Source organism: Felis catus, chromosome C2 (genome assembly GCF_018350175.1).
Source record: "Felis catus isolate Fca126 chromosome C2, F.catus_Fca126_mat1.0, whole genome shotgun sequence".
NCBI classification, from domain to species: Eukaryota; Metazoa; Chordata; class Mammalia; order Carnivora; family Felidae; genus Felis; species Felis catus.
In genome coordinates, this window is record NC_058376.1 from 108,643,800 (window position 1) to 108,656,466 (window position 12,667).

A 12,667-nucleotide genomic window follows, 5' to 3' on the forward strand; every position below is an offset into this window, starting at 1 on the left:
GAAAATAGGCCTGTGTTGTCATAAGCCACTGAGATCCTGGGTCTATTTGCTACCACAGCACAAGTTAGCCCAAGCTGACAGATAAAATTTACCACAATAAATTCAGGTTACTTGCATCTCGGACACTTTCCTTCCAAACTATTCATGGAGCGTTATGTTCTCTTGTGAATTCTCTTCGAAGTACCGGGTGATTTTGTTTTGTTTTGTTTTGAAACGATCTGTTAATAAATACAATTACTGTCATGGCATCTGTCCCCTAACACCGAGTACTCTTTTCACCAGACTACTAAGCACACTGCTTACTTAATGTCCTTGAAAAGTGCTTTGAGAACTTAGGAGTGAGTTCAACTTCAAAGGTTTTTTTTGTTTGTTTGTTTTTAATTTTAAGAGTTCTTTGATGTACCAACTTCCAGTTTCCAGTCTCGTATGTAAGGTGCTTAGAAGTTGCCATTTTGTCCGAACCAGCAAGTAAAAAACTGGGCCAACAGAAAAAATCAACAACTCTTTTTAGGTATGTCAGAAAAGAGAGGTCACAGGGCAAACTGCTACCCTCAAAATTGTAGATAGGCAGATACAAGGAATCACAACTTACCAGAGCAGAAGCCTCCATGGAAACCAGTACAGGGGTAGAAAAACCTAAACTGTAACTGCTGAATTGTTGGGAGGCTCAGGGTGGACAAATATGAGAGTTAAAAATCCCAGGGAAGAGGGACATGGTTTTATGCTTCACCTCCTGGAGCTGAGCCTACTTCTCACAGTGAATATCAGAGAAAAAGCCCCTCAGGCTTCCAGCAGTGGGAGAAGAAAAGGAACCATTTTGAAATATACCAGAACATTCTTTCTTAACAAGACCTGCCCTCAAGAGAAACTATTTTATGAGGGCCTAACCTACTAGGGAAAGGGAAATAGCCAACCTTGGCCACGCTAGACATCCTGTCCCGGCAGTAGATCTGAAACTAAGAAGCACTTGAGACATTCACAGCCCAGGGCCAGAGACTCACTACACGTCCAATCACAGGACTGTAGGACACTTCCCTTACCCCCACACCTCATATCTCCTCACCATCATATCACTAAAGGCTTATTTGTTGGCATTCCTTTCATTCAGTTCATCATGTCTGGCTTTCAACAAAATTACGAGGTTTACCCAAAGGCAAACAACACAATTTGAAAATACAGACCGTCAGAACCAGACTCGGAGATGGCAAGGATGTTCAAATTATCAGACCGTGAATTTAAAACAAATGTGACTAATATGCTGAGGGCTCTAATGGAAAAAGTAGACAACATGCAAGAACAGATGGGTAAAGTAAGCACAGAGATGAAAATTCCAAAAAAAGAATCAAAAAGAAATGCTGAAGACCAAACATAGTAACAAAATGAAGAAGAAGTCTTTGATAGGCTTGTTAGTAGACTAGACACGCCTGAGGAAAAAAACTGCTGAGCTTCAAGATATGGCAAGGGTTCTATTATTTAGGGCTTTAAATATAAAAATGTAAATTTTAAAAAACATAGAAACATCTCTATTTGGAATCTTTTGAGTTTCAAAGCGTTAGCTTTAAAGGACAGCTTCCCTTTGGGCATCATTCAAAATGATGAGATGGAAGAATACGAAAAAAAAAAAAAATAACCAATTACAGCTGTGAACACTCCAACATCTTTACCTCCCAGAAGAGAGGTGAGGTTTCCCTTTGCTATTGGATTTGTCACCTTCTAGGGTAAAGTAGGGGAACCAGCAGCCCAGTGAAAGTGAAGCAGTGAAACACAAGTAAAGTATCTTACAATACTATCCCCAACATCCATTTAGTCCTGAAGCTCTGAGGACAGCCCTGCCAATTAAAGAAGGTTGGGTTTCTCTTAGACAGTAGAGAAATTCAGGGCATACACAAGGGAAGTTCATGTAAATATCTAGAGGTTTCTTTCTTCTATTTTTATTTCTGAAAACTCTTCCTTACTTTCCATCTGGCTTCCTAGGGAGAAAGGAAATCCTATGTGCATCCAGTTGTTATAATAAGTATTTTAGCATTCCCTAGCTATTTTATCAGGATACCAGGTCATGTCCACATTTTGACGCGGACATTTCTAAGGTATATAATATTCTACATTTGTGCTGAAAGTGGGCCAAGACTTTGGGATCACAGCCTAGAATATCATTCAACAGTAAATAGCACCTGGTTATTTAAAAACTTGTAAGCAAATTTTTTCTAACTCTTAACTTAAAAGATCTTATCATCTGAATATTTCTAAAAAGGATTTGAGTTTGGGTAATACTGGCCCATTGGCTGCATCACCAAGCCATCTTCATAGTACCTAAGAATTATAGCTATGTGACCTATCAACACATAGATATTAGCAACACAGATATCTAACCAAGAATCAATAGCAAGAATTAGTAACCAATAAAAAAGGATGCAGCAAAAAAATGTGCAAAAGACATAAGCAGGCATTCAAGGAAGAGGAAGAATCGTGAATATACAGAAAGATGTTCAATCTTCTCAAGAAAACAAAGTAAAATCACATCAAGACACCACTGTATACCCCCTGCTTTGACCGACAATAGCAAGTATTGGGAAGGAAGTAGATAAATGGAAAATTCTATACCCCTATATGCATATGGGTAAATATACTACATAGGCCCTTTTACACTATGTGAAATTATAAATTGATACCAAAAACTATAGAAGGTAACTTGACATTATCTTGTAAAGGTAAACGTGTGTATCTTACAAACCAGCAATTACACCCCTTGGTATATATACCCAGAGAATTTCTTACACATGTGTACTAGGAGACTTGTACTTTTCATATAACTAGTGTTAATGATAGAAAAAACTAGAAACACCCAAAGAACCACTGACAAAAGAATGGATAAGTAAACTGTGTATTCACATAATGGCATACTATACAGCAATGAAAGTGAATTATGATTCAAGCAACACGGATGAATCTTAAACATAAAGTTGACTGAAAAAAGCATGTTTTAAAAGAATAAATGTAGTACAAAAACAATATGTGATCTAGTGATACATATACAATAAAACTACTTTTTTAAAAAAGCAAGAGTAATAAATCTAAAATATAGGATAATGTCTCCCTCTGAAGGGAAAGGCAGAGGGCTAGAATAGAGGAGGTTAAATGGCATGTTAAAGCTCTAGCTCTCACACTAGCTTGTGGATTCATCAGTGTTCTTTTTATTATTTTGCCTTACAACTTGCATCTATGTTGTACATGTTTGTATATAAATAAAATGTTAAATAGTTTTTTAAATACAATTTTAGACTATGAAACTGATTTCTGATTGGCAGTAGCCTTAAGTTCTAGAAGATCTGAATGAAGCATGGCAGCTCCTTAGTCGTTCATCATATAAGACTCTCTAACAGTCTTAACATGTCCTGAGAGTCTTAACTCTCAAATGTCTTATACAAGAAATGTTATATACTACCTATAATCTAAATTTTGATTGCTGAGGCTAAGTTCTACTGCTAGAGCAAGAAGTTCTAATTTTTTTCTTTGAAAATTCTATTTCGATTAATCAGATTTTCATGGATACAGGGTGACTTTTGTCAACATTTTCCCTTTTCTGTCTTCAGAGGATTTTGATATGTCTACTTTATATAGCACTGTAGCCTATCACACGTGTGCTACTGGTTTGAGAATATATTGCTTGATTAGCAGCTCAGTCTGGTTTTTGCTTTTTCCACTAGAAGAACAGTTCTTAAAATATGGTTTAAATATTGCTGGGAGGACCAAGACCCTTTCAAGAATTTCATGAGGTTGAGGAGCCTGGGTGGCTCAGACGGTTAATCTTCCAACTTCGGCTCAGGTCATGATCTCACGGTTCACGGGTTCGAGCCCATGGTTTGTGGGTTCAAGCCCCGCACCTGGCTCTGTGCTGACAGCTCAGAGCCTGGAGCCTGCTTTGGATTCTCTCCCTCTCTGCCCCTCCCCGACTTGCATCCTCTCTCTCAAAAATAAACATTTAAAGAAATTAAAAAAAAAAAAAAAGAATTTCATGAGGTCGAAACTAGTTTCATGATAACATTAAAACACTGTTGGCACTTTTTTGAAGTGTGTTAACATTTGCAATGCTGATGCAAAAACCACGGTGAATAAAACTGTTGGGTCTTTAGCATGAATCAGGATAGCGGCACCAAACTACACTAGTAGTCATTGCATTCCTCACTAGCAGCAGGTGAAGGCTTGCAGGGAGGAACCAGTTCCAACTACAAATGTCCTCGGGGAAGGAGTTAGATACCATTACATTTTATAGTATCTCATTTCTTGAGTAATAGTCTCTTACCTATCCTTTGGCATAGAGGTCTTCTGTGTCATACCCAAGTTTGATAGTTGTCTCAAGGGAAATCACTTATGCATCAGTTTGATTTGCAAGGTGAACTGCTTTTCATATGGAACACCATTTTTTCTTTGAAAGAATAGCTGATAGATAAAGTAGGTTTTTCTGATTTGGGATTGGTAGACATTTTCTCAAAAATGAACAGCGAGCCTGTCACTTCAAGACAAACAACTGGCAGGGCGCCTGGGTGGCGCAGTCGGTTAAGCGTCCGACTTCAGCCAGGTCACGATCTCACGGTCCGTGAGCTCGAGCCCCGCGTCGGGCTCTGGGCTGATGGCTCAGAGCCTGGAGCCTGTTTCCGATTCTGTGTCTCCCTCTCTCTCTGCCCCTCCCCCGTTCATGCTCTGTCTCTCTCTGTCCCAAAAATAAATAAACGTTGAAAAAAAAATAAAAAAAATAAAAATAAAAATAAAAACTAAATGAGCGGCAGGGAGCATTTTTCTTTCCTGGGCCCAGTGGTCCATCCTGGAAGTACTATACACATAATGGCTATAAGTTCAGATGCTGGAGATGCAGTCCTAAGCCTGAAACCTGGCATTGCCACACACCATCTGTGTGACCTTGGGCAGGTCACTTATTCTTAGCTTCACTTTCTTCATCTGTGAAATGAGGATCAACATAGCACCTATCTCATTATTTTAAGAAGGTAACATGCATAATGTGCCCAGCCCATACGAATGCTCAACAACATTAGTAATTACTTTATTGAACCATTTAGACACCTGATTGCTTCACACATATTCCCTTAGACACTGTTTTGGGTTGAAATATGTCCCTCTCAAAAAGATGTTGAAGTCCTAACTCTCAGAATGTGACCTAATTTGGAAAAAGAGTCTTTACAGAGGTAATCAAGTTAATAGGAGGTCATCCTAGAGGTAGGCATTATGACTGATATCTTTATAAAAAGGGTAAATTTAGACACAGATATGGACACAGACACAAGGAGAATGCCATGTCAACAGAAAGGCAGAGATCAGGATGATGTATCTACAAGTTAAGGAACACAAAGATGGCCAGCAAAACACCAGAAGCTGGGGGAGAGGCCTAGAACAGCTTCTTCCTCACAGCCTCAAAAGGAACCCACCCTGTCGACACCTTGATCTTAGACTTCAAGGCTCCTTAACGGTGAGACCACAAATATCTCTCATTTAAGCCACTCAGTTTGTGGCACTTTGTTACAGGAGCCCTAACAAAGTAATAAAGATGCTAACTGTGTAAAGATCAACCTTTATCAACTCAGGTCACCAAATAACTGAAAGAAACTATTCAACATGAACAAAAATGAGTCACTGCAAGCAAAGAAAGAACAAAAGGAGAGGCACAGAGAGGAGGAAGAGGAAAGGAAAGGGTAAGCGTAAAGAAAACAGAAACAATGGTTGGGACTCCAAAGGTGAAAGAGAAATGCTGAGAAGAACGGTTTGCATTAACAAGAGGAAAAAGCACAGGGGCCTCTGGCTGGCTCAGCAGTAGAGCTTCCGACTCTTGATCTTGGGGTCCTGAGTTCAAGCCCCACACTGGGCATAGACCTCACTAAAAAACAAGCAAACAGGGACACCTGCGTGGCTCAGTCGGTTAAGCGCCCAACTTCAGCTCAGATCATGATCTCATGGTTTTTGAGTTGGGAGCTCTGCGTCGGGCTCTGTGCTGACAACACAAAGCCTGCTTGGGATTCTCTTTCTCTCTCTCCCTCCCTCTAAAAAAATAAATAAATAAATAAACAAACAAACAAAAAAATTTATTGAAAAAAAGTAGCAAATGAACAAAATTTTAAAAAGAGAAAAAAGCACAGAATCCTGCAAGCATGTCTCTCAATACTCAGATGCCCATCCACCATTTATCACTACATAATAATTTCAAATCTGCACAACACATAGCCTGCATAATAATGACTGTCATCTAAAGATTTCTTATAAGAAATATTTCTTATTTATTTTTGCTTTAAATTGCCCAGCACCTTGAATTCAAAGTCGGTTGAGCATCCAACTTTGGCTCTGGTTCATCATCTCATGGTTTGTTAGTTTGAGTCCCTCTCTGCTGTCAGTGTGGAGCCTGCTTTGGAACCTGTTGTTCCCCTCTCTGTGCCCCTCCCCCGGCTTGCATGCACAAACTCTCTCTCTCTCTCAAAAATAAATAAACATTTAAAAAATGAGTAGTCTGGGAGTGCCTGGGTGGCTCAGTCAGTTAAACATCCGACTTCGGCTCAGGTCATGATCTCGTGGTTCGTGGGTTTGACCCCCCATGTCGGGCTCTGTGCTGACAGCTCAGAGCCTGCAGCCTGCTTCGGATTCTGTGTCTCCCTCTCTCTCTGCCCCTCCCCTGCTTGCACTCTGTCTCTCTCTCAAAAAATAACCATTAAAAATTTTTTTAATTAAAAAAATAAAAGTATGTGGAGCGTGAGAAACTTAACAGAAGACCATGGAGGAAGGGAAGGGGAAAAATAGTTTCAAACACAGAGGGAGGAAAACCATAAGGGATTTGTAAATACAGAAAACAAACTGGGGGGTGATGGGGGTGAGGAGGGGAAAATGGGTCATGGGCATTGAGGAGGGCACTTGTTGGCATGAGCCCTGAGTTATATGTAAGTGATGAATCATGGGAATCTACTCCTGAAGCCAAGAGCACACTGCATACACTGTATGTTAGCTAACTTGACAATAAATTATATTTTTAAAAAATGAGTAATTTGGGGCGCCTGGGTGGCTCAGTCGGTTAAGCGTCCGACTTCGGCTCAGGTCATGATCTCACGGTCTGTGAGTTCGAGCCCCGCGTCGGGCTCTGTGCTGACAGCTCAGAGCCTGGAGCCTGTTTCGGATTCTGTGTCTCCCTCTCTCTCTGACCCTCCCCCATTCATGCTCTGTCTCTCTCTGTCTCAAAAACAAATAAAACGTTAAAAAAAATTTTTTTTTAAATGAGTAGTTTGAGGGAACCAGAGTATCTACTTACATGATTTTCTTTAAAAATGCCCAGGGGAAAGGGTTTTTTAAGATAATCTGAGTTAATTCAACCACCAAATATTTAAATTCTGGTCAAGAACACAAAGAATAATCGAACCAGGACTCACGTATTAAATTCTTGACTTGTAGTACAGTGCTTTTTCCTGTATATAATTCACTCCCTGTAACTTTATAACAAAAATAGTTTCACAATTAAGTAAGGCCAATCTGGATGCTGAGTTTGCCCTTCTGAACAGAGTGTAGACTCCTTCCTTTTACAAGAACAGCTAGTTCTAAGTATACCTTAGCCTGTGGTATGGAAAGTAGGAAGCAAATGCTTGACAGATGTTTATACAGATGTTGGCAGCTATCTGTTCCTTTCTGTTGTAAGAACTGTGAAGGCCAAGTCCCTGTGTCTCAGGGTGCCAGTGCAATTACAGGATGCACAGACCAGTGACAGGGCTCAAAAACACCTGTGCCATGCACTGTCCTCGGGGTTGAGTAAAGAAGTAGGTCAAGGAGGAACCAGACGAAGAAATATATACACACACACGCACACACACACACACACACCATATATATTTGTACAACACAATCACAAACCCACCTAACACACGATGCGGATCAGTTTCATATTCCCTTCCAGATTTGGTCTATAAGCACCCACATTTTTATCAAAGCATGATGATAGGGAAAATATAATTTTGAAAAGTGTTGTTCTAATTTAATGCTAAATTTTGTAATTTTCCCAATTACAGAATTATATAGCATCATGAAGAACAGCTTTGAATAACAAAGGGTGTCCTTTCAAAGCATCCACTCACTTTGGGTGGCTATCAATGGGATTCCACACCTAGTATGAAAAAACTGAGGCAGAAAGTAATAGGTCTACTGGGCTGGGCTAAGTAGGGCTGATTATTGGCTGAATGATCTCCTCCACATTTCCACACCTCAGAGATCACTGTAGATCCTAAGATTCCATAATTATTTCCTTGAGCTCTACCCTATGGACCCTGGAACACCTCAGTGGGAATCTAAGTGCTCCCTAGAGGCAAAGATAATCTGAGAATCTTTTCTTCTGTGTCAGAAAACAGCATACACACACACACACACACACACACACACACACACACACACAACTAAACACACAAAAATAAAACAAAACAACAAAAACTTAAAGGAAAACCTAAAACAGTGTTTCTTAACAGCAACCAGGAAGAGACTGAATATACTCTCTCTGAAGGAGCTTGGACTAGGACCTCTGGCAGGGAACTCATTTAGGATCTGCCTCAGCCTTGTGAAGGTCAAAATGGAATAGAGAACTGTGGGGTCTGCTGGACCCCAGTAGCCAGAGAAACATTGCTCCCTGGGAACTAAAGATAGGCCTGTGTTTTAGAAATAAACTTCTCAAGAGAAAGTCCTCCTAGAGGGGACTATGAGGTGTTTCGGAACTGATACCATGTCTCATAATCATCTTCCAGAACTGAGCTTGTTAAGGTCCTGTTAAATGTTTGCTGAATGAATGCAACTGACCCAGCTGGCTGAGGAAAGCACCACTCAGGGCAGGCCCCAAATTAGCTTCCCTGAAGAAGGAGCTGCTGCTCTCCAGCACCACCTGTGGAAGCCCTTGGGAACTCTGACAGAAAGCCCTTGGTCCCCTGCCTGGAAGCTCTGACAGGAAGTCTTGCAACCCCTGCCTGGAAGCTCTGGAAACCCCGCCAGTCAGCTCTTAGACTCTGCTCAGAAGCCAGGAGGAACAGAGCAGGGGCTACTGCTATAATTGGTAAGGAGCAGAGCAGTGGTCAGGTGAGAGTCAGGTGAGGGGATATTTGATATTTTTGCACCATGTTCTTGTCTGTGCTCAGACACGATTACACAGTGGTCTTGTAATCATGACAAATTACTCACAGGAGGGACACTAAAGGCTTTGGGACCGAAGCAGGGCATGACTTGATATCTCTGGTGAGGTGCCTAGTCATATTTCCCACTGGGAAAAGGTAGAGATTGATTTCTTTTTCACCAATAGATAATGGTAGGGAGGAGGTAGGCAGCATATCCAACTAAGAAGCTTTAAGGAGTTTGGGCTGATAAAGGTGACTGGAACTAGATGTAGCATGGGGCCAACCCAGACCCACAGAGTACCAGGAAGACTGTTTTAGGGGAAAGGAGATTCATGGAAAGTATTGAATTAATTGTGACATATTCTAATATGTTTGGCTTCATATTCTGAATGTCTACATACTAGCCACTTTGGTTCTGGCTGTTGTGAAAGATATTTACCTTTGTTTGACATCTGAAATTTCTAGGTGCCTCTTCTCTGTGGAGGAAAGAAAAATCCTGAGGGCTGAGCTGAGTCTTGAGACACAAAGGGACATTGCACAGGGAAAAGTTAAAGAATTTCTCTCTCCCTAGAAGGGAAAGTATTGCCAGTCATAGGACAGAGCAAAGGGGATTGATGATCCAGAATCTTAGGGTATCTTTTTTTTTTAATGTTTTATTTTAGAGTTCACATATCTTAAGGCAGAGCTTCTCAAGTGTCTGAGGCAGCTATATGGAATGGAAGGGCCATAGGATCATTGCAAATTCAGCCAAGTAGGCTGGGCTGAGAGGGAAGATAAAGTGTTGCTTTTTTATTTGCTCATGATAAAAACAAGGTAAAGGGGACAGGGGAGACACATGGCCATCAAAACCATAAGAAACAGTGGAAGCATGAAGCAGTCTAAGACTAACTATTGGAAACATGGCCACTTCCTAGTCTAAAGCTGGGACCAGAACACGAGGGACTGGTCGGCTGAATTTGAGGAGAATGGCACTTGTTTTACTCCAACAGGAGAGAGTCTATGGTGTCACTTCTAAAATCATGTAGACAAAGGAGGGACAGAGATGAGAATAGTAGAAAGCAATAAAATGAGATATGAGGGCACAAGGAAAGGGAGAAGCTGCCAGTCAATGGAGATTTAACCAGGGTCCTAGTGTTACCCCTTACTGAATATCACCTATGAGGCTACTGGGAGGATGTCCAGACATACGGAATCCAAACTAAATCTGGGAACACCAGACTAACAAGTGTCAATACTGGTGGGAGTAGAAGGACAGAAGCAGAGGTGTTAGGGAGTCTTCTCCAGGATGCAGAGAACTATCATCTTAATTAGGAAAGAACTGGGTCCCAAAGTGGCTTCTTTATTAGTGTGCTTGAATCCTGAAAGCCAGGTGAGGCCCACATTAGTGAGCATTGAACTCCAGAAAATGTTGGCTCCCCTGCTAATGATAACTACAGAAGTGAAGGAGAGACTACAGAAGGATATAGAGTGAAACTGTGGTAGGACAAAGCACGTGTGACCAATCTTAGTTAACAGAGACAACCCTGGCAGCGTTCACACTAGGTCAGGAACTGGTGCTGGAAAACGTTAGCTCTTTTGTTGATGGTAATTAGTGCTTTACAGTCACCATATAGGAGCCTATAGTCAAACAGATAAAACTCAGCCAATTTTTTTATTCATAGAGACAATCCTGGTTGTATCTACATTGAAGGAGGAACAAGGTACTGGAAAATGTTGGTTCCTTTGTTGATGGTAATTAGTAGAGCTTCAGGGTGACTAATGAGATTGGAGTCAACTGGTAAGGCAAAACTTGGATGGCCAGTTATTCATAGGGACCAGCTTATCAGTGCCTGTGATTGGTGAGGCTCTGGGCCCCTGAAAACGTTAGTTCCTTTGTTGACAGTAATTGGGAGGGCTTTAGGATGAATAAACAGGAGCCCAAGAGAAACTGGTTTAGGATAATACCTAGAAGGCTAAGTTGGAACCAGGACAAGATTGGGAAAGATCTACATACTTAAAACTATTGACTGGGTCAGTGGCCCTGCCCTGCAGGTGGTCAAATGAGAAGGCTTCCCATGAGGTCTTATTCATTAAAAAAAAAAAAAAAAAAATTTAAGACAATAGGGTGAGACAAACCAAAAGTCTGTCACACAAAAAAGAGGGGGCTTCAAACAAATAGAGTTGAAGTTGACATTGAGAATAAAAAGAAATGTAGATACAGGGAAAGAGAAGGGGAAAATGCATACTAGAAGAAAGATCAATGGTACTGAAAATGAAATGAGAAAGGGCAAGGAGGCAAGAGAAAAGCAGTGTCACACATGGAGGAGAGGCAAAGAAATCAAATTTTTCTTTCCTTCTCTCTCATTTACTCCTGCCTTTGTTTTCCTCTTTTCACAATTAAGGAATGCCTACTATATGTCAGCCTAAGTACTAGAGACAAAATAGTAAGAAGACTCCACCTCTGCTCTTTAGGTCATTGCTTGGGAGAACAATACTTGGGAGATTATAACAATAAAGTGCTAGTCAAGTGGACTCAAGCTTTTAAGAGAAATTAAGGACTGACATAGAATGAGGACAGATTGTATATCCAAGAATTTGGCTACCAGGGATCCCATCCTGATGAAGATGGAAAAGTGAGCCTGCTGTGGAGAACAGCCAAGGTTAAAAGGATAGGTAGGTAGCTGTGAAAAGCCACTTCCCAGGGCCCAGAGGCTCTAAGGGGCCACAGACTCGCCCCCCCCCCCCGCCTCCCCCCCCCCCCGCCTTCCACCCCATCTCATATTCCAAGATCAATTTGCCAGTGGCTGCCATTCTTGGAGTAAAAAAGTTGGATGGCCCATGCTCAGACACCTCACCACCAACCTTCCATCATCACAGGAGCAACTGAGTCACATCATCCTGCATCTAGTGGCTTGACTACCTCTGGAAGACGCTGCCATCCAAATGCCTTTAGTCAAGGGGATCACTCAACACTGCAGGTGTGAGGGCAAAAAAAGGAGATTCTATATCTGTATTTGTGTTTGGAGTTTGGATTGGACCAACTAGAGTATCACCAAGCAAAGTAGATTAAGTAGATTGTGAAAAATTCATATTTTTAAGCATTACCATTGGTTACTCTTTAACATATTGTTGAATGATGCTTTTCTTCCAAAGGATTTTGAGGTGGTTTGTTGTTGTTGGTACTACATTCCCATTTTCACTTAATAGGAAGGAAAGGTCCCCAAGAAAGAGAAATTTTAATGGGAACAAATGCAGCAACCCTGAGTATTAACATCACAATGGAAACTCTTCAGAAGCTGCTGGCTACTGGAGAAGTTTAGCCTATGTGCTAAGAATGGGAAAAGGATTTCAAGAGGAGGAAAACTTCTCTTCAGATATCTACAGTATTCTACCCACCTACACAAAAGGTAAAAATCATTGTATCCCTAATGTGGACTTAAATAATAATAATACAGAAATAGAAATAATACATTAATTTATTCTCTTTAAAGATTCTAGCATACAGAATACAGAGTAAATGTTGAAACCCCAATTTCCCCCCTCACTGACCTATCCCAAAG